Source organism: Capsicum annuum, unplaced genomic scaffold (genome assembly GCF_002878395.1).
Source record: "Capsicum annuum cultivar UCD-10X-F1 unplaced genomic scaffold, UCD10Xv1.1 ctg1489, whole genome shotgun sequence".
Lineage (NCBI taxonomy): Eukaryota > Viridiplantae > Streptophyta > Magnoliopsida > Solanales > Solanaceae > Capsicum > Capsicum annuum.
In genome coordinates this window covers 3,570,306-3,591,965 of record NW_025820303.1, presented here as the reverse complement: position 1 = coordinate 3,591,965, position 21,660 = coordinate 3,570,306, and the positions used below count along the sequence as shown (strand labels likewise).

General features: G+C 27.9%; 1 long non-coding RNA gene across 1 annotated transcript; it reads left to right on the top strand.

Moving 5' to 3' along the window:
* Positions 1 to 20,688: 20,688 nt before the first annotated feature.
* LOC107852407 lies at positions 20,689 to 21,285 on the top strand. The gene is made up of 3 exons (XR_001669418.2): positions 20,689 to 20,836; positions 20,918 to 20,997; positions 21,075 to 21,285. It is a non-coding gene; the product is annotated as an uncharacterized LOC107852407 (long non-coding RNA).
* Positions 21,286 to 21,660: the final 375 nt, after the last annotated feature.

Genomic DNA, 21,660 nt, shown 5'->3' with positions numbered 1-21,660 from the left:
ACTTCTAGATCTATGCTACTCATATTTCCTTGTTCTTTATATAGACCACTTTGGTATGAACAAATTTGTTCTTTATTTTTATTACTATATTTGTTTGGTCTGTCTTTTTGGATTGCTCCCCATACTAGTTTACTTCCATCAGTCTAAATAATTAAATAATCTGATTCTAAAGGAATTTTTAAGTCTGAAATATTTTTAATTCTTTATTTAATTTGTTGTACTAATTTAATATCTTCTATGTTAAAATGTTTTTGCCCTTTACTGCCTGTTTTAGCATATAAAGGTCCTGCTATTTTTCCTAAGTCTTGAATAAAATTTCTAGCATAATTTACTAATCCTAAAATTTTTTGTAGATCTTTTGTATTATCTTGTTTGTCCGGCATATCTAACACTTTTTTCGCTATGTGAGATTGGAGTTTTATCTTTCTTTCTCCTAAAGTTACTCCCAAAAAATTAATATAAGTTTTACATAGTTTCATTTTCTTTTTACTAATTATTATTTCATGTTTAATAAATAATATAAGTACTGTTTGTAGGTGTCCTAGGTGTTCTTGCATATTCTGACTAAATATTAAAATATCGTCTACATAAACTAATACAAAATTTTTATATTCTCTAAAAATATCATCCATTTTTCTCTGGAAAATGGGTGGTGCAGTCTTTAGGCCAAAAGGCATAACCAACCATTCAAAATGTCCTCCAGGACAAGTGAATGTTATCCATTCTATGCTATCAGGGTGCATTTTTACTTGCCAGTATCCTGATTTACAGTCAAATATACTAAATATCTTTCTTCTTTGTATTCTATTAATTAATTCACTTTTATCAGGTAATTTGTATGCATCTGTTCTAGTGTTGTCATTTAGTCTTTTATAATTTATTACCATTCAAGCCTTTCCTCTCACTTGTTCACTATGGTTCCTTACCATAAAAGTTGTTGATCTATGTCTAGAAGTCGATCTTCTTATAACTTCTAAATTTAATAATTCTTTTATTTGTTTATTAAATTGTTTAGTGTCTTCATTATTTGCTTCTATGGCTGCTGTTTTTATTGTATATTCTGGGTTAATAATGTCTAATTTACACATTATTTGATTTGAGTACCAGTGTACCAAGGATTTTTCTCCAATTATTTTCATTTCGTCTAGGATTGCTACTATATTATCAAAATCTTTAGGACTATTTATCATTCCTATTTTGTTTATTCCTCTTTAAAAATTATAAAATTGGGTTTCAATATTAATCAAAGTATAATTTTTTTCTATATCTTCAAGGTACTCAAGTTCTTCTGTATTGATTAAAGTATTATCTTCTTTTTCTATTTTTTCTCTATACAAATTTTTATCCTGACATTTGTTAGTATTTTTTACAATTTTCACAACATGGCTGTGATGTTAAGTCCCTTTTGTGTATTTTAAGTTTTCTTGCTACTGTTGGATAATTTGAGGTTTGTACTGGAGTATAAGTAATGTTTCTGAATAGTATTATACCATTTGTTGTTAAGAGACATCCTCTTTTATTTTGTATAGAGAAATGTAATCCGATTACAAAATCTGTGTTTATATTTAAATCTCTAGCTAGTATTTTATGTACATTATAAGTCGGTTTATAAAATTCATTACATGTATTTAAAAAATTTATTTGTGTTTTTTCTATGTAATAGTTATAAACATTATGTGATCCATCCATTTGCATTGCAGTTATTGATTTTTTAAAGATTTTAGTATGTGTTGTGGTACTATTCTTTTATTAATTAAACAACTTATACATCCTGGGTCAACTAAAGCTAAAGTTTCTATTTCTATGTCCTGGATTCTTATTTTTACTAATACCTTTATTATAGAGAAGTGTTTATCTTCATTACGTATTAAACTATTATTTTCCTCTACATTCATAAGTTCTGTTTCTAATTGTTCCAAATGCACTGTTTTTTATGTATCTATTTCTTCATTTATTATGGTTTTTCCTTTTTCTAATGTAATTATTCTTTGTTCTAGACAATTTATTCTAGCTTCTAGAGTCGCTATTCTTAGGTTTATAATCTGATTTGGTACTTGTCTTTGTTCACCATTTGCTTCTGGTCCTATTTTTATTTTTAACTTATTTTCTATGCAGTTTACACATGCTTCTATATAGCATTTTTTACATTTAGCTCTATTTTCTTTTCTAGGGTACCAATTACATATTCAACATTGGTTACTGTCTATTCCCTTGTATCTCTGAAAATCATGTATACAGTCTTGTGTAATGTTCATTAGGTTACTAATTAATAAACCATTTGTTTCTTGTCCTATTTCATTTACTAACTTATCTTCTTCTGAGTCTGAAGAATCAGATTTAACATTATCATTTAAATCAAAGCTTACTATAGAGTTTATACTTTCAGTGTCTGACATATATTCATCTACATTTAATAATGTTTCTTGAAAGTCTTCTTTTGGGACATAGATTTGCTAAATGATCTACGCTTTCACATGTATAATATTCTAGTTTATTTTTATAATTTCTATCATTCATATATTTTCTGACATGTCAATCTTTATTTAAGTATGGCTTCTTAGCTCTTGATTTACGCAAGAAATATCTCTTACGCGAGTATGGTCTTTGATCATACTTCTTTTTATACCTTTTAGGTTTTCTTTGGTCATTGTCATAGCTTTGGGTTGTATATATAATGGATTTACAAAAATTCATTTCGTTTTTCTTTAACTATTTTTGTATTTGTATGTTGTACATTTTTCTATCAAGATATCCATTACATGTTGTATTTTATGTCCTATGGTCCATTTAGTATTTGGATTTTGAATTATTCCATCTCTTTTGTACCATCTATCTTCTATTTCTCTTCCTAAAGCTCCTGGTAATTTATTAAACAATTTTTTACCTAATTCTTCGTTAAAAGTATTTCCACTAGTTGTACTATAATAAAAATAGTCTTTTAAGAAATTCTTAATATGTAACCAATTTGAGATACTTAATTGCTCTAATTTTATTAATGCATCTCTTTGTAATGCTATTAAACAACTATTTGGATCCTTTCTTGTTAATAAATTATGCATTTTATTTGTAAAATTATAAGGGTTTGGACCCATTGGCAATAAAACTTGAAATTTATTTGGGCAATTTGATTTAAAAGCTTCCTATGTAGCTTTTGCAGATTCTCCTAAGAAAGTTTTCATATATTTATACACTGTCTCTGTATCTGTTTCTGTATAGTGTCTTAAATAGTCTGCTACTACTATTCCTTTCCATAAGTTTATTCATGTATCCCACATTTGTGGATCATGTGCTGCTATATTTAATATTTTTCCTTTGCTACCACCTTCTTGTAATTTAATTGGTCCTTCTATTGGCATTCTTTTTCCTGTTGGTCTTATATTTTCTTTGATTTCTGTATCTGTATTTAATCTGACGGCTGGTCTTCTGCGTACATTACCTGTACTATAATCTATTGGTTGAGGATGTGGATTAGTTTGTTGGAATGGGCTTGCACTTGTTGAACTGGTTGTTTCTAATTCTGCTAATTCTCTATAACTTACTATGGATGTTGTATCTTCTTCTTTTTGAGGGATAACATAGTTAGTGTCCATTCTTTCGGTCCTATATCCTAAATTATCGTCTCTTTCTAAACAAGTTTTAAAATGTTCTTTACATTCTATTATATTCATGTTATTTTTCTTACATCCTTTACATTTAAATGTCATATATCTATATTCTTTGGCTAATCTTTGTGCTTCTTCTATTGCTATATCTACTTTAAATCCTTCTTATAATATTTCTGCATTCATGAATTCTTGTTTTGTAGTTATAGTACTTTCAGTTTCATTATTATCTAATCCTTTTTTACTAGTATAATTATAGTCTTTAAATCTAACTGACGTCTCTCCTTTACTGGTGGTGTATAATAAGTGAGATTCTGGTCTAAATATCTTGGGTTTATTAAACTTTTCTAAATTTCATTCTAAACCTTCATATTCTTCTGGATTTATTTTTATTGATTTTATTAATTTTATACCTTAATTTCCCATTACTTCGACTACATCATTTACTTTTAGTTTGAACTTAGTATTACTACTTTAAGTCATTTTTTCCTAAGAAACCTACACACATTAATAAATTATTTTCATTATTCATTTCTTCATATCCTTTAGTTTGAATTCCTATTTTAATATGTTTCCCAAATTCTTTTAAATTTATTAAGAAATCTGGGCTAATATAAAATATTCCTCCATTATTTGTCATGTTGACTTCGGTTAATCCTATTATTGATTTTTTAATATCTGACCATCTATCATCGTATATTGTTATTAATACTTTGGTTCCTAGATTTTTTCTAGTTAATCCGTTTATTCCTAAAACTATTAATCCCATATGCATTAATATCATCTTATTATTCCTAATTAGTTTTAAGGATTCATGATTCACTAGATTTAAGGTTGTAAAGTTTTCTCCTATGGCTGATATTTGTTCTTCTCTATAATGTCAATATAGTTGATTATCTATAGAAAAATATTTAGCATTGTATAAAGTCTTAGGATCTAATAATTTTAACTGATTTTGCTGAAAGATTTTTAAGTCTCAATCTACGTCTATTATTTCATTCAGTTCTTGGGGTTGATCTACGTTTGGGTGTCTTCTTAGTATTCTAGAAATAAGCCTATTATTTCCAAATCTATTATCGGAAAAACTTACTCTTTGTCTTTCTTCTTCGATGGTTCTTTTTGTTATAGCTGACAGAAAGTCAATTTTTGTGATTTTCTAATTATATTTTGTCTTTCTTGTCTAGGAGTTAGTTCAGTCTTCTTTAATTGAGTAATTAATTCGTCTATCTCAGTATTTTTAGGTTCTTGAACTTCTTTACCCTTAATTATATTATCTATTTTTTATGTAATTCTAACAATAATGCTATTATAATATTGTTTTGTTTTAATATGGTTTTATCTGCCTGACTTGAAGGAAGATACTTAGACAATCCTTCTAGTTCATCGTGATAGCTTTTCGATTTTTCTAATGCCCTACTATAATTTATATCTTCTTCACTCATGAAAGTGAGATTTCCTCTAATCTTTGTATTATTTATGACTTCTATTTGTTCTACAATTTTTGTTACTAATTGAGTGGTTTTAATTTCTAGATCTTTAGGTTTTTCTGCTATAGTCTTTATTAATTTTTCTATTTCTATTTAGGTATTTTTTCCAAATTAAATTTAGTATTTAAGTATTGAAGTTTTCTATCTATTTCTAATTCTTGTGATTTTAAATTGTCAAAATTTTGTTCTAGTTTATCTAATGTCTTTTTCTGTTTATGTTGAGTAACTTCTATTTCTTCTAATAGTCTAATTATAATTTTATCTTTTTCTTGAATTTTATCACTAAGGTTTATTATTAAATCTATTAAAGTATTATGTTGTCTATCCTCAGAATGTAATATGTGCTCTCCTTGATTAAAGTTACACTTTATAACAGTATTATCTATTAATGCTTTGCATTTCTTTTCAGATTGAAATTGGAGATCTAGGTATTCAAGGTGTTTTAAAGAAGCTATTTTGTTATGTTACCCTAGAGTACTTGTAATTTTACAAATTTTCTTGTAATAAATTATTCTACTAGTACAGTATTTAATATCTAGTTCTATATTATCAATTCTTCTGATTATTTTTTCCTGTTCTCCTATAAGTGATTCTTTTAAATGTTCGTTTGTGATAAATAAACTACTTCTTATGGCTAAACTAGTTTTTATATCTACTTCTACTAAAGTGTTTTATATCCAGATTAATCTTTCTCTTAGTTGTTTTATTATTTCTCTAAGCTGATATCTATAAATTCTTTCATCGTATAACCAACTTTGTCGTAGTCGGATTCGTCTAATGTATTCTAGAGGCATATATTAACCTAGAGGAACCTTATTATTTTTTCTTTGATAATAGTATGTCCTATAATAGGAATTTTCTATTCTTATTTAATTATATTCTAACTCATCTTTAATGTTTTTGAATTGTTCTTCAAGATTTGTTAATTCTATCGTATCTAAAGTGTCTTGATTTTTGTCTAGTTTGTCTTGTATATGTTCTATAATTTCTATTAATCTTGATTTGTTTTTTCTTAATTGTGATCTGTGATAAATTACAAGACTTAGAATATATTAAATTAAGTCGTACCAAAGAAGATATTAATAGACTCGACTATTTAATTATTATAATTGGATAATTAGAGTATAAATTAATTACTCAACTTAAAAGTAGACAAATTTATGAAAAAACATCCTTCTTTTCACGATATAAGATCTAGATACTGGTATTTATACAGGGAATATAGTCAAAAAGATAATATTATTAAAAGACTAAGTAAATTAGAAGAGTGTAGAGAAAGATTAATAGAAGTAAATAGGTTGTATAAATTATACAATAGTCCTAGAGTAGTAAACCTAGAATTAGTAAGTTCCCTAAATTGGGAGCTAAGTGCTTGCGAAAGAGACATAGAAAATAGTAATACTAGAATACGTTGGATTAAAGAACGTATTAAGAGAAAAATATATCAATTAGGATAGTTGAATGCAAAAGAATTTGGGATACATATTAAAATAGGAATTCAAACTAAAGGATATGAATAAATGAACAACGAAAATAATTTATTAATGTGTGTAGGTTTCATAGGAAAAATGACTTTTAGTAATACCAAGTTCAAACTAAAAGTAAATGATGTAGTCGAAGTAATGGGAAATAAAGGTATAAAATAATAAAATCAATAAAAGTAAATTCAGAAGAATATGCAGATTTAGAATGGAATTTAGATAAATTTAATAAATCCAAGATATTTACACCAGAATCTCACTTATTATACACCACCAGTAAATGAGTGATGTCAGTTAGATTTACAGACTATAATTATACTAATAAAAAAGGATTAGATGATAATGAAAAACTGAAAGTACTATAACTACAGAACAAGAATTCATGAATGCAGAAATATTACAAGAAGGATATGAAGTAGATATAGCTATAGAAGAAGCACAAAGATTAGTCGAAGAATATAGATGCATGACGTTTAAATGTAAAGGATGTACGAAAAATAACATGGATATAATAGAATGTAAAGAACATTTTAAAACTTGTTTAGAAAGAGACGATAATTTAGGATAAAGGACCGAAAGAATGGACACTAACTATGTTATCCCTCAAAAAGAAGAAGATATAACATCCATAGTAAGTTATAGAGAATAAGCAGAATTAGAAACAACCAGTTCAACAAGTGCAAGCCTATTCCAACAAACTAATCCACATCCTCAACCAATAGATTATAGTACAGGTAATGTACCCAGAAGACCAGTTGTCAGATTAAGCCCAGATATAGAAATCAATGAAAATATAAGACCAGCGGGAAAAAGAATGCCAATAGAAGGACTAATTAAATTACAAGAAGGTGGTTGCAAAGGAAAAATATTAAATATAGCAGCACATGATCCATAAATGTGGGAAACAGTAATAGAATTATGGAAAGGAATAGTAGTAGTAGACTATTTAAGACACTATACAGAAATAAATACAGAGACAATGCATAAATATATAAAAACTTTCTTAGGAGAATCTGCAAAAGCTACATGGTAAGCTTTTAAATCAAATTGCCCAAATGAATTTCAAGTTTTATTGTCAATGGGTCCAAACCCTTATAATTTTACTTATAAAATGCATAATTTATTAACAAGAAAGGATCCAAATAGTGGTTTAATAGCATTACAAAGAGATGCATTAATAAAATTAGAGCAATTAAGTATCTCAAATTGGTTACATATTAAGAATTTTTTAAAAAACTATTTTTATTATAGTACAACTAGTGGAAATACTCTTAACGAAGAATTAGGTAAAAAATTGTTTAATAAACTATCAGGAGCTTTAGGAAAAGAAATAGAAGATAGATGGTATAAAAGAGATGGTGTAATTCAAAATCCAAATGCTAAGTGGACCATAGGATATAAAATACAACATGTAATGGATATCTTGACAGAAAAATGTACAAACATACAAATACAAAAACAATTAAAGAAAAATGAAAATTTTTGTAAATCTATTATATATACAACCCAAAGCTATGACAATGACCAAAGAAAACCTAGAAGGTATAAAAAGAAGTATGATCAAAGACCATACTCGCGTAAGAGATATTTCTTGCGTAAATCAACAGCTAAGAAGTCATACTTAAATAAAGATAGGCATGTCAGAAAATATAGGAATGATAGAAATTATAAAAATAAACTAGAATGCTATACACGTGGAAGCATAGATCATTTAGCAAATCTATGTCCCAAAAGAAACAATAGTAGAACTAAAAATTCTCAATTAATAGAAGACTTTCAAGAAACCTTATTAAATGTAGATGAATATATGTCAGACACTGAAAGTATATACCTTATAGTAAGCTTTGATTTAAATGATAATGTTAAATCTGATTCTTCAGACTCACAAGAAGATAATTTAGTAAATGTAATAGGACAAGAAACAAACAATTTCAGATTAAATGATTTATTAATTAGTAACCTAATGAACATTACACAAGAATGTATACATGATTTTCAGAGATACAAGGGAATAGACAGTAACCAATATAGAATATGTAATTGGTACATAGTAGCATGTGTAAACTGCATAGAAAATAAGTTAAAAATAAAAATAGGACCAGAAGCAAATGGTAAACAAAGACAAGTACCAAATCAGATTATAAACCTAAGAATAGCAACTCTAGAAGCTAGAATAAATAATCAAGAACAAAGAATAATTACATTAGAAAAAGAAAAAACCACAATAACTGATGAAAATAGATACACAAAAAACAGTGCATTTGGAACAATTAGAAACAGAACTTATGAATGTAGAGGAAATTAGTAGTTTAATATGTAATGAAGATAAACACTTCTCTACAATAAAGGTATTAGTAAAAATAAGAATCCAGGACATAGAAATAGAAACTTTAGCTTTAGTTGACCCAAGATGTATAAGTTGTTTAATTAATAAAAGAATAGTACCACAACACATACTAAAATCTTTAAAAAATCAATAACGGCAATGCAAATGGATGGATCACATAATGTTTATAACTATTACATAGAAAAAGCACAAATAAATTTTTTAAATACATGTAATGAATTTTATAAACCGACTTATAATGTACATAAAATACTAGCTAGAGATTTAAATATAAACACAGATTTTGTAATCGGATTACATTTCTCTATACAAAATAGAGGAGGATGTCTTTTAACAAGAGATGGTATAATACTATTCAGAAACATTACTTATACTCCAGTACAAACCTCAAATTATCCAACAGTAGCAAAAAAATTTAAAATACACAAAAGGGACTTAACATCATAGCCATGTTGTGAAAATTGTACAAATACTAATAAATGTCAAGATAAAAATTTGTATAGAGAAAAAATAGAAAAAGAAGATAATACTTTAATCAATACAGAAGAACTTGAGTACCTCGAAGATACAGAAAAAAATTATACTTTGATTAATATTGAAATCCAATTTTATAATTTTCAAAGAGGAATAAACAAAATAGGAATGATAAATAGTCCTAAAGATTTAGATAATATAGTAGCAATCCTAGACGAAATGAAAATAATTGGGAAAAAAATCTTGGTACACTGGGACTCAAATCAAATAATGTGTAAATTAGACATTATTAACCCAGAATATACAATAAAAATAGCAGCCATAGAAGCAAATAATAAAGACACTGAATAATTTAATAAACAAATAAAAGAATTATTAAATTTAGAAGTTATAAGAAGATCGACTTCTAGACATAGATCAGCAGCTTTTATGGTAAGGAACCATAGTGAGAGGAAAGGCTCAAATGGTAATAAATTATAAAAGACTAAATGACAACATTAGAACAGATGCATACAAATTACCTGATAAAAGTGAATTAATTAATAGAATACAAAGAAGAAAGATATTTAGTAAATTTGACTGTAAATCAGGATAATGGCAAGTAAAAATGCACCCTGATAGCATAGAATGGACAACATTCACTTGTCCCGGAGGACATCTTGAATGATTAGTTATGCCTTTTGGCCTAAAGACTGCACCACCCATTTTCCAAAGAAAAATGAATGATATTTTTAGAGAATATAAATTTTTTTTATTATTTTATGTAGATGATATTTTAATAGTTAATCAAAATATGCAAGAACACCTAGGACACCTACAAATAGTATTTAGACTATTTTTTAAACATGAAATAATAATTAGTAAAAAAGAAAATGAAACTATGTAAAATTTATATTAATTTTTTGGGACTAACTTTAGGAGAAGGAAAGATAAAACTCCAACCATACATAGCTAAAAAGGTGTTAGATATGCCGGACAAACTAGATAATACAAAAGATCTACAAAAAATTTTAGGATTAGTAAATTATGCTAGAAATTTTATTCAAGACTTAGGAAAAATTACAACCTTTATATGCTAAAACTGGCAGTAAAGGGCAAAAACATTTTAACATAGAAGATATTAAATTAGTACAACAAATTAAAGAAAGAGTTAAAAATATTTCAGACTTAAAAATTCCTTTAGAATCAGATTATTTAATTATTTAGACTGATGGAAGTAAACTAGGATGGGAAGCAAACCTAAAAGCCAGACCAAACAAATATAGTAATAAAAATGAAGAACAAATTTTCGCATACCAAAGTGGTCTATATAAAGAACAAGGAAATATGAGTAGCATAGATCTAGAAGTACTAGCAATAGTACACAGCTTAAATAGTTTTAAACTATATATTTTAAACAAAGAAGAAGTTTTAGTACGAACAGATTGCGAAGCAACAGTTAAATTCCATCAAGAAATAAATGATAAAGCTAGTAGCAAAAGAAGATGGCTTAATTCCATGGATACAATATTAGTCTATAAAAATATTGTATTTGAATTTGTAAAGGAAAAGACAATCAATTAGCAGATCAGTTAAGTAGATTACAAATTAAAAGTAAACAAATAAACTAATGTTTGTTTCAGCATGAGACCAACTGGTCAATCTCCAGCAAACAAAGGCAAAGGAGTAGTTTCTTCTTCTCAAGACACATACTATCAGACTATGTTGGGTAATATTAATTTTAGATCACAAGACTCTTTAAAATTAATGGAAAGAATTTATTTTGGACCATATAACTTAATTTCTTATCCGCCTAGTAATTTATCTTTTAGGATTAAACCAGGCTGTGTTTTAGACAAACTCCAAAAATATTTAGTAGATAATCTTTGGATAGCCCATAATAAACCTGACCATAGACATTTTTTAGCTGCAATAAATGCTCTATGTCAATACATGTCAGACAAAAGTAGGACTAGATTTAAATATTATGTAGTCATCCATGGTAAAACAAACGGAGTTTTTCAAATCTGGATAGAAGTAGTTGATTCTATAAATGGGGTTAGAAACCCACTTTTTAAAGGATTTAATGATTTATCCGAAGCAACTGATTATGCAAGAGGATATCTTGAACCTAATTATTACATATCACCAGCACTTACCCTAACGAGAATGACGACTCTGGCATGAGTTTTGATTCTATCACCTTGCACAACTTGAATACATAGTTAGACGAAGACAAAAGGACAGCAACGTGGAAGAATAATCTTCAAGTATTGTAAAGATAGAGATAAGAAAGATAGAAAGTGTGCCATGTAGGTATGCCCACTTTAAGTCTTGTAATAAGTCAGAGTGCTTCCTTTATCACTACTTTCCAAAAGAAAGAAAAATTGTTGAAACATGCATCTGTTAAAAGGAATTATAATGCATGTAACGATGGGGCCCAATGAGTACCCGACTTGCATTATTAAGATTCCTTATCTGTTATTGTCGGCCATTTGTTATGAGGCCACGTAGTGTGTTATAGTCCATTCCTTTTCTTCGCTTAGGCTTATATAAGGCTCTAATATTTATAGTAGAAAGATAGAATTGAAGAATTCAGAAAAACCTAAGGAAGAAAAACTTTCTCTCCTTCCTCCTTCATGTTAAAAACTATTCCACCAAAATCAATCTTTCCTCGGTATGTAACCAAGCTTGTATAATATTAAGTGTGTTTTAATAAAGCCTCCAAGTTTCTGTTGAAAAGTCCTTAGGGGTTCCAGAAAGGGAAACCTCTCTCTCAGTTACTTCATGTAAGTTCTTATTCATGCTTTATTTTCCCCACCAAAAATAAGTTTTATATTTTAAATATGCTTTGTTTATATGCATCATGTAATTTAAACTTTTTATGCTTCATGTAAATTAAAACTTTGTTATTATTACCCTTAGTATATGGTTAACCTCTTAACTTCTTAATAACAACGATAGATTAACCTGTAAATTTCTAGGAGTCCTGGCCATAGTAGTCCGCTAAAATCAAAAGATTAAAGGACGAAGTTTAGTTGCCAGAAAAATAATCCAGGATATGGTTAAAGAAGAAGTTGTTAAGAATTAGGATAAGAGAGAGAGATGAACGGGGCAAATTAAGCTATATATATATATATATATATATATATATATATATATATATATATTCATAATTAGAAATGCTAGAATCGCTAAAACTATACATTTATTTTTTTATTATAATATTAATCATGGAATTCGGGGCAATTTTTGCATATATCGATTAAATTCACGGAATATCTATCACCTTCTACCAGCAATATATATTAATTAACTCTAACCATCGAGATTCGAGACTAGGACAAATGAGAATATACTCAGTTCTTATGAAAAATATATACCCTTTCGTGGATCGATTCCTCTCAGAGGCTCAAGCTACATTTTAAGTAGGGCACATTCTTGATCTCCATAAAGAAAGAATATTTTCAAAATCAAATATACTGTTTTGGCGTGATCGCTGAAGCTTTTTTCAGAATACTAATACGCGTCAAAATCTATTAAAAACTTAGTAAATACTACACTTAAATCATATAAAATATTTATCTATATATTTATTTCTGACATTAAAAAAAATATTTTTTTTATCAACATATGTGATTCATCATTCCAAATACACAATTTAAGGCCCCATTTGGCCTCAGGTCCTTTTTACTTTTTTCAAAAATAAATCACGTTATTTGAAAAATGATGTTTGGCCCTAAAATTTTCAAATACAACTTTGGAGTTGTATTTGAAACTTGTTTCACTTTTTTCACTTCCGTATCTATTCAAAATTTAAAAACAACTTTAATTTATTATGCCCAAGTACAATTTCAACTTCAACTCCAATTTCAAATTTTTTTGATGTTCACGGTCAAACGCCTACTAAACTCAACAAAATACTAAAACCACCGATATAAAGTATTATATATACCTTTATGTAAAATCTCCATTTCAAAATTCAAATTGTGTTCGAGTTAGGAATCGACAATTCCTTTTTATTATTTACGGGAAATGGCCTAAAATGTCCTTCACCTATTGAAAATGGTGAAAAAATGTCCTTTATCCACTTATTGGGCCTGAATTGTCCTTTTAGTCTACCTATTGGGTCAAAATTATCCTTTTATTTAACGGATCAACTTAACCTCACTTTATTAATGAGGTGTCTTTTTTTATTGATCAATTAATTATTAATTAAAATAATTAATTTTTCAAATTAACCTTTTGGTTAGAGTTTTCTACTGGCACTAGAACAACATCACAAAAATTGTGACAGTAGCAATATTGTTCCCAATCCAAAAATGAATGGGCATGCAAGTTAATTTTCCTACAGGCTCTCGCATTTTGTGGCAGAACTATAGTCAGACAGATCATCCTCAATCTCAGTAACTTAAGTTAGTTTTCTGGCTATTCACAATATTTTTAACGGAAGGCAAACTCATCGACATAAATTTATATCTACATGATTGAGGACTATACTTTGACCAAATGATCGTACAGATAAGAGGCTAGGAAATATTTCATACTCCTCCGTCATTGTTAAAAGGGATCAATCAAATTGAAACCAGTATTTGACCCTCAATCTTTTGATGGCTGCTAATAAGTCATTGATTATCGAATTAGGCTTATTAGGAAACAAAAAATGGCATAATAACTCAATGGAACAAACACAAAGAAAAAAGTGGTGTTTTACTGAATCTCAAGTGAGTGTTGGAAACTTTTGCATAAGTTCCTAATTCAGATTGAGCTTCACTAATTCAAGATTGAACCAAAGACTATCAATGACAAACTAAAGCTAACCATTGGACAAAACACTTTAATTACTCCTACAATCTAAGAACTTCAAGAGTGTGACGTTACTCCAGCAATCTATTTCTTTGATTGAGAAATTGCGAAAAAAAGAGAGAGAAGACGGGATGCCGACTATGAATTGATCTGGATTGAGGTGGGTAGTGATGGGTCGGGTTATTAGGCCTAATAGATTGGGGCAGGTAGTAGTGGGTCAGGTTATTAGGACTTAGATAGGTTGGGGTTTTATTTGAAAAATTAATTATTTTAAGTAATAATTAATTGACCAATAAAAAAAGACACCTCATTAATAAAGTGGGGTCAAATTGATCCGTTAAATAGAAATGCAATTTACCCCAATAGATAAAGAGAAAGGACATTTCAGGCTTAATAGGTGGATGGAGGGCACTATTTCACCATTTTCAATAGGTGAAGGACATTTTAGGCCCTTTTCTGTATTATTTATAATGGTGAAATCAATGTTCGGGAAAAAGCTACGAAGAAGATGAAATAGAAAGAAGAAGGGAAAGTCAAAATAACATTTTTAACCAAACGAAGGTTTTCGAGTGACAGAGAAGAAACCTAACATACTTGTCGGCAGATATTCAAATCCTTTGCAAGGTGAAACTGGACAAAATTTATCTCACGATAAAGAGAAGACACCTACATACTTGTCGATAAATGCTCAAATCCTTTGCCAGGTCCAACTATTAACTAAACAAAATTTGTCGTGTAATAAAGAGAAGACACCTAAGCATAATTGTCTCAAACGCTCAGACACTTTGCCAGATACAATTTTTTTGTCATGCAGTAAACTTTGTTTTGTTAATAGTTTTAGTTCGATTGTTTATTTTTAATACTAATATTATCAACAAGAGTTGAGGTGAGACAGATAGGATTTTTATCATTTTCAATTAGTGGCTTTTGGTTTTGAAGTCTTAAATATGAAAAATTTTTGCAACAAAAGCAACTCGAATTAATCGAGCCTCCATACAAAATCATATATCAAATAAAAGATCAAAAAATGTAATCATTGACATCAATAATTTATTACTTAAGGCCCATTTAGACATGTGAAATGAAATCATGATATGAAATTATACTGGATAAAATTGAAGTTTTGTTTGGACTAACAATTTAGATTTTTAAATTGTATATTTTTTTTAGAAGAGAATAGATATAAACACACCATTAAAGTTGTCTTGATTTTTAAAAGGACACATAAAATTTGTGAAAATTTTATTACCCCACGAAATTAGTTCGAATCATAATAAATACACACTTTACACTAGGTGTGTTTTCAACCTCAGAGAGTGCATCTCACTCTCTAATTAAATACTAATACAATAATATTTTTCAATCCTTTTAATATATGATCGGATAAAACTCCGACCCATTACCATTTTAACTCATTTTACTCTCCCATCATTATTCTTTTTTGGTGGCTTATTAAATTGAACTCTCTTCTCCACCCAGATGGGGATAAATAAATCGATATTATCTCTTTCAATTGCTACCTCATTAAGTTAAGGTGTATGATAGGTCTGATACTTTTAGATCCATTAGTCGACTCGAACGAACATCATTACAAAATCAGAAAAAGAATCAAATTTTGATATTTGATGGGAGACGAAATATGAAATCAAAGAGCAAGAAAATTATTGTCGTGAATGGGTTTTGATTAAAGCGAATGGATGGAGTAGAGATACAATTTTTTTCTCTTTTTACATTGATGGAGGAGAATTCTGTAAAAAAAACTCATTATTTGGAAAAGATGAGATGGTTGAAAAGGATGAGTTGTTTGGATAAGACAAGTCGTTAATGTCACATGACAATTTTATATTGATTTGGGGTGAATTTTAACTCATTCACACGTCTCCTCATCTGTGACTTTGCACTTACTTCGAAAATAGGTCAGAGTGGTGTATTTATTATGGTTGGAACTAGTTTCGTGGGGTAATAGGACTCCCACAAATTTTAAGTGTCTTTTTAAAAATGCAAAATGATCTGATGAATCCTTGTACTTGTCCTGATTTATAAAGTACACATTTCTACTTACCTTTCTGTCATTTGAATCCTTAAGCACATCAAAATATAATTTTTTAAACTCTTTTTTTCATATGTGACAATAAATTGATGATCTGAAAAAACATATTTTTCATCAAGTGAAGTCAAAATTTTTGCCTTTGAAATATTTTTTTTAAAATTATAAATTAAAAAAATGAAAAAAGAAATTCCAACTTCTTATTCATTGATCCCCCTCCCCCGTCCCCCACCCTCAGCTAGCACCACCACCAGTCAGCCGTTCCCGTTCCCCATCCCCCACCCCCTATTCATATTTTCTTCTTCTCCACCTATTTTACCTGCCAAACACACACATACACTCTCTCTCTCTCTCTTTTCCATTTTCATTACTGAAAACCTCTCTCACCATCTCCACAAACCCCTAATTCTCTTTCTTCCTTTCATGTCCTAACCCCCACCCCACCCACCTGCAAAAACCCACAAAAAAATGATTTCATACAAAAAATGGTTTTCAAATTTAAAACTTGTCCCAAAAATTGAATCAATTATTTTGATTAATTTTTTTAGGTTAATGACAGATGAATTTCAGTTATTTAGTTGAGAAAGTATTGTGAGAGGTTAAAGTAGGTGTTGTTGGATTGAGGGTGGTACGAAGAAGACAAGAATGAGGTGGGGGGCAGTAGGGGTGGAGGATTTTTTATTTTTTTAAAATATTATTTATATTTTATATATAATCTGAATATTTCATTTCCTACGCGTCATTTAAAAATGATCTTGCATGCCATGTATGGTTGATTGTATTATACTCATATTAGTTCGATGAAAAAAGGTTTAAAGTATTATGTTTTGATGGATAAAGGGTTTAAAATATTTTGTTTTGACGAGTTTAAAGATTCAGATGACAGAAAGGTAAGTAAAACTGTCTACTTTACAAACCAGGATAAGTACAAATGTCCACAAGACTATTTTGTCTTTTGAAAATTTGAGACAACTTTAATGGTATCCTTATGTCTTTTCTCTTCTTAAAAATAAAAATTTCATAAGTTATGAAAACTATCAAAATTGTCCCAATTTTTATACAATCTTACTAAATAAGCAAAAGTTCATAATAAGAGTATAATATACTATCACAGAAATATTTTTAAAAAAATTATAATTATTGATCAAATGATAAATTTGCTAAATAATCTATATCTATAATTTATTAAAAGTGGAAAGACCCTTAGAAAAGCGATTTGAATTTTTTGCCCGTCAATAAAAGACTCTGCAATAGAAAAAATTATTTTTTCACTTATTTTCTTTAATTATTATTTATTTTTATAATATTTAAAATTAAGGAGTCCTAAAATATTTTGGTAAGAGAGTAATATACTTTAAAAATTGAAGAGTCCTAAATTAATTGGTAAGAACAAATATATTGTAATAAATATTAGGAGAATTAATATTTAAGGAGTTCTTAAATATATGGTAAGAAGAAGAGCTACTTTCTCAAATCAAAAATTTAAATCAAATAATATTCTTTTTATAAGACTTTGCTATTCAATATTAAAAACTAGATTTACAATTAAATACTATCCAATACTCATTATAATACAAGAAGAGAAATAATCATTCTATTGATTAATGAACACTTGTTATTGTAATTTTATGAAAATATGCTAAAACCACAATAATTTATTCTTTTTATATTCAAAGATTATAGTTAACGTGATATACACGTGCAAAATACGTACACTTAACTAGTAAATAATAAAGTGCGAGTTGATATCAAGTAATAACAAATTTGTAGGCGTTTGGCCATGAAAAAACAAATAGAGTTGAAGTTGGAGTCTGAGTTGAGTTTGATCATATCTTTTTGGAGAGAGTTTTTAATTATAAAGGTGAAGTTGAAATTAGAAAAAAATGGAAATAAGTTGAGACTTATAATTTTTACTTTTCCATATAGAACTTCAAGTTGTTTTTAAAGTTTTTATAGACAAACAAAATTTTTTAATAAAATGAAAAGATTTTTCTAAAAAATAAAATATTTTTTATGACCAAACGAGGCTATATGTTGGTGAAAGTAATGACTAAATGAGATATAAATGATTTAAAGATTGATAAAGCAATGATATGAATTATATAAATTTTAGTTACATACGAAAATAAAATAAATGGTTCATAAGTATAAATGGCTAGGACTCATTTTGCAAAATATAAACTTGTGAATTAATTTTTGTATTTGAAAAATCTCAAATCATGATTTAAAATTTTCAAATCATGCTTTTTAGAGAATTTGAAACTTCATATCATGATATAAAATAATGAGATAAAATTATATAACCAAACACTAATTTCATTTCATGATTTCAAATCATAAAACATAAAATCACATCTCCAAACACCTTCTTAATTTTCTATTTCAGAACATTAACTTCTTTATTAAATACACTTATCAAATGTATGTACCTCTTTGTTTCTTTTCTCTGATTAACGTTATTAATAATGTCAGATATCCTTCATTAATGAGTTCCCATATAACATACTCCCTCCGTATCATATTAGTTGGATTTTTTAAATTGGACACTCTTTAAGAAAAAATTTATTAAGAATTTATTTTATCAAATTAACCTTATTAATTATACTTTAAAAATATAAGTTTGAGTATATACACTTTATCTAGTCATTTAATGATATGAATAGTATTGGAAGAACATAATAAAATTCTCTTGATTTCATCAAAGGAACAACTAAATTGAAACAAATCTTTTTAGAAAGAGGACCAATTAAAACAAACAGGGGAATAGTTGAGTAATTTATTTCTTTTTTCTCCTTCCATTCATTTTTACTTATTTACTTTTTTATTTTAAGATGTCCAATAATATTTATCTAGTTTATAAAATTAATAGATAATTTACATAATTTTTATTCATTTTATCTATAATATTATATACAATATATATCACTCATTATATTTTTTAAAGTAAAAAATTTATTACTCAAATGGATGATATTGTAAAATTATCTATTTATTTATTAGTATTTTTTAAAGTATATGTCATGTCAAAAATGAATAAGCATGACGGAAGGAGTATTATGTTAAAACATTTATTAGTCCACATTTATGTTCCCTATCCAACAAAGTACTCTGGTAAAATTTACCTCATTATTTATTACTCCCTCCGTTTGTACGGAGTTTAAGAAAATAAAAAAGATTTTTGAATTTTGTGATCCTAAATTAAATTATGTTAAATGTATCGAAATCTCCTTTAATTTCGTGATTTTTTAATCTTGTGGTTTTAAATATGCCATGTGAAAAGATAAATTAAAAGTATTGTAAAAAAAAAAAAAGAATCATTCCTTTTTAAATAGACTAAAAAGAAAATTAGGTCATTCTTTTTTTAACGAAGGGAGTAATTTTTTGTATACATATCAAGTTAATAATAAATAAATATTATTGGATGGAGGAAGTGTATAATATAAACACTAGATATAAGGTAATACACTATAAGCAAAATACCGAACGTAATGAGATTCTTACCTAATTTATTATAAAAGATTTTCTTTATCATCAGATGTATTGCTTTGAACGTAATTTCTAAAAAAATTCTCAGAAAATTGATATCTCTCGAAATGCACTAAAATTTAATAAATCACTAAACGTAATCTTATAAATTACTTGTACATGTTCTAATTAAGATTATTTTTACAGTTAGAGTATGTAATCCCTAAAATCTCCCTATTATATATTTTCTTTGTTTTAAGTTGATCTTTGTTGACTTTTTTTTTTTTTTTTGAGAAAAATATTTATTAGGGGTCTATTTTATCAAATTGATTTTATTAATAATTTTTTGAAAATAAAAAATTGAGTATTATATACGTATGTACTCATTTAATAATAGTAGTAGTATTGAAAGAACATAATATATTTTTCTTTTTAATTTTATAAATAGATAACTAAATTAAAATAAATATTTTAGTAAGAGAATCAACTAAAATAAAATTGAGAGATATTGCTAGAGTTTGTTCAAAATACACTTAAACTAAGCGAAATACTTACTAAAGATGATCATGTGGAATACCCTTTGAATTTCCTGCAAAAAAAAAATAAAAAATTGTCTTTATGTTTAGATATTTAGATTACTCCTATTACTTAAGGTGCCGTCCCTGAAGTTTTTCTAAAAGTATTAGCACATGTTAAAATACACTAAATTTAGCAACATATTACATGTAATCATAAAAAATATTAGCATTTAATTTAGCTCAAACATTAAAAAAAAGTATTTTCACAATCAGTATATGCGATTTGTTATTCAAAATACATTATTAAGACTTCTTTTTTTGGTTTAATCTTGTTTTTTATTAATAAAAAACTTTCGGTTTAATACATGTTGAGCTAAACAATTACAAGACCAAACATACTGGCCCAATTCCAAAAAGATCCAATTAAAACTTTGACCCGGCCCATATGATCCGTTCCTACATACTTAAATAGTAGTCGGGTTTCCATTTTCATCAGTTGAGCTGAACGGAGCTTCCCTACGCCTCCTTCATCATGTTCCTCTTCATCAATCTCCAATTGGTGTTTCTGCTTTTGTGGGTGATATATACCATACCTTTATTGCTTGACGATGACGATTCCAGCTTGCACGAGTGAGATCTCTTCTTTTAACTTGAGCTTGATGTTCACCAGCTGACTAAGCTCCCAAATTAATCCTTTCTTTGCTTCTCCAGGTGAAATCTTAAGTAAGTTCCCATGGTTTTTTGGTGCTAACACGTTGGTCTCGTCTTCTGACCCTTGATTTCTTCTTCTTGTGAGTATCTTGCCTTTACACACTTGCTTGTTGTCATGTATATTGTTGCTGATCTTCTTCTTATTCTCCATATACAGCTATAGCTGGGATGAAGATAATGGGAAGCTCGGACCTGTTGGTAACTGAAGAAGACCAAAGAGCTCAGTCGATTGAATCTAATCTGACTTGGTGACCCCCAACCTACTGAAAATCCCTTTTTGTTGGCTGGTGTATATAGGCTCAAAAACATTCTCACTTTTTTGTTCATCTTCTCTGCTTGTGAATATTGTGAAGGAAACTGTTGTAGCCTTTCCAGTCTTCTTAGCATTTTGTAGAACTTACTCTTAAATAGGGTGATACAAGATCGGCAAGGAAGACACGAAAACATACACCAAAATAGTCAACGATTTGAAGAATCGAGGACCTCTTTGATGACCTCTCTTGTATCCAAGAAGTACAAAAAAGGAAATGATATCAAGAGTAAAACACACTAAAAACAACAACACTTGATGAATAAGATGCAATAACAATAATATACGGTTACAAAATAAGAACACAAATGAATTATACTAGATATAGATAAGCGATTACAAGAAAGTAAGATAAATAGATAGAAAAATGAAGATAAATAGATTTTTAACAAGAACACAAATGAATTATACTAGATATAGATAAACGAATGAA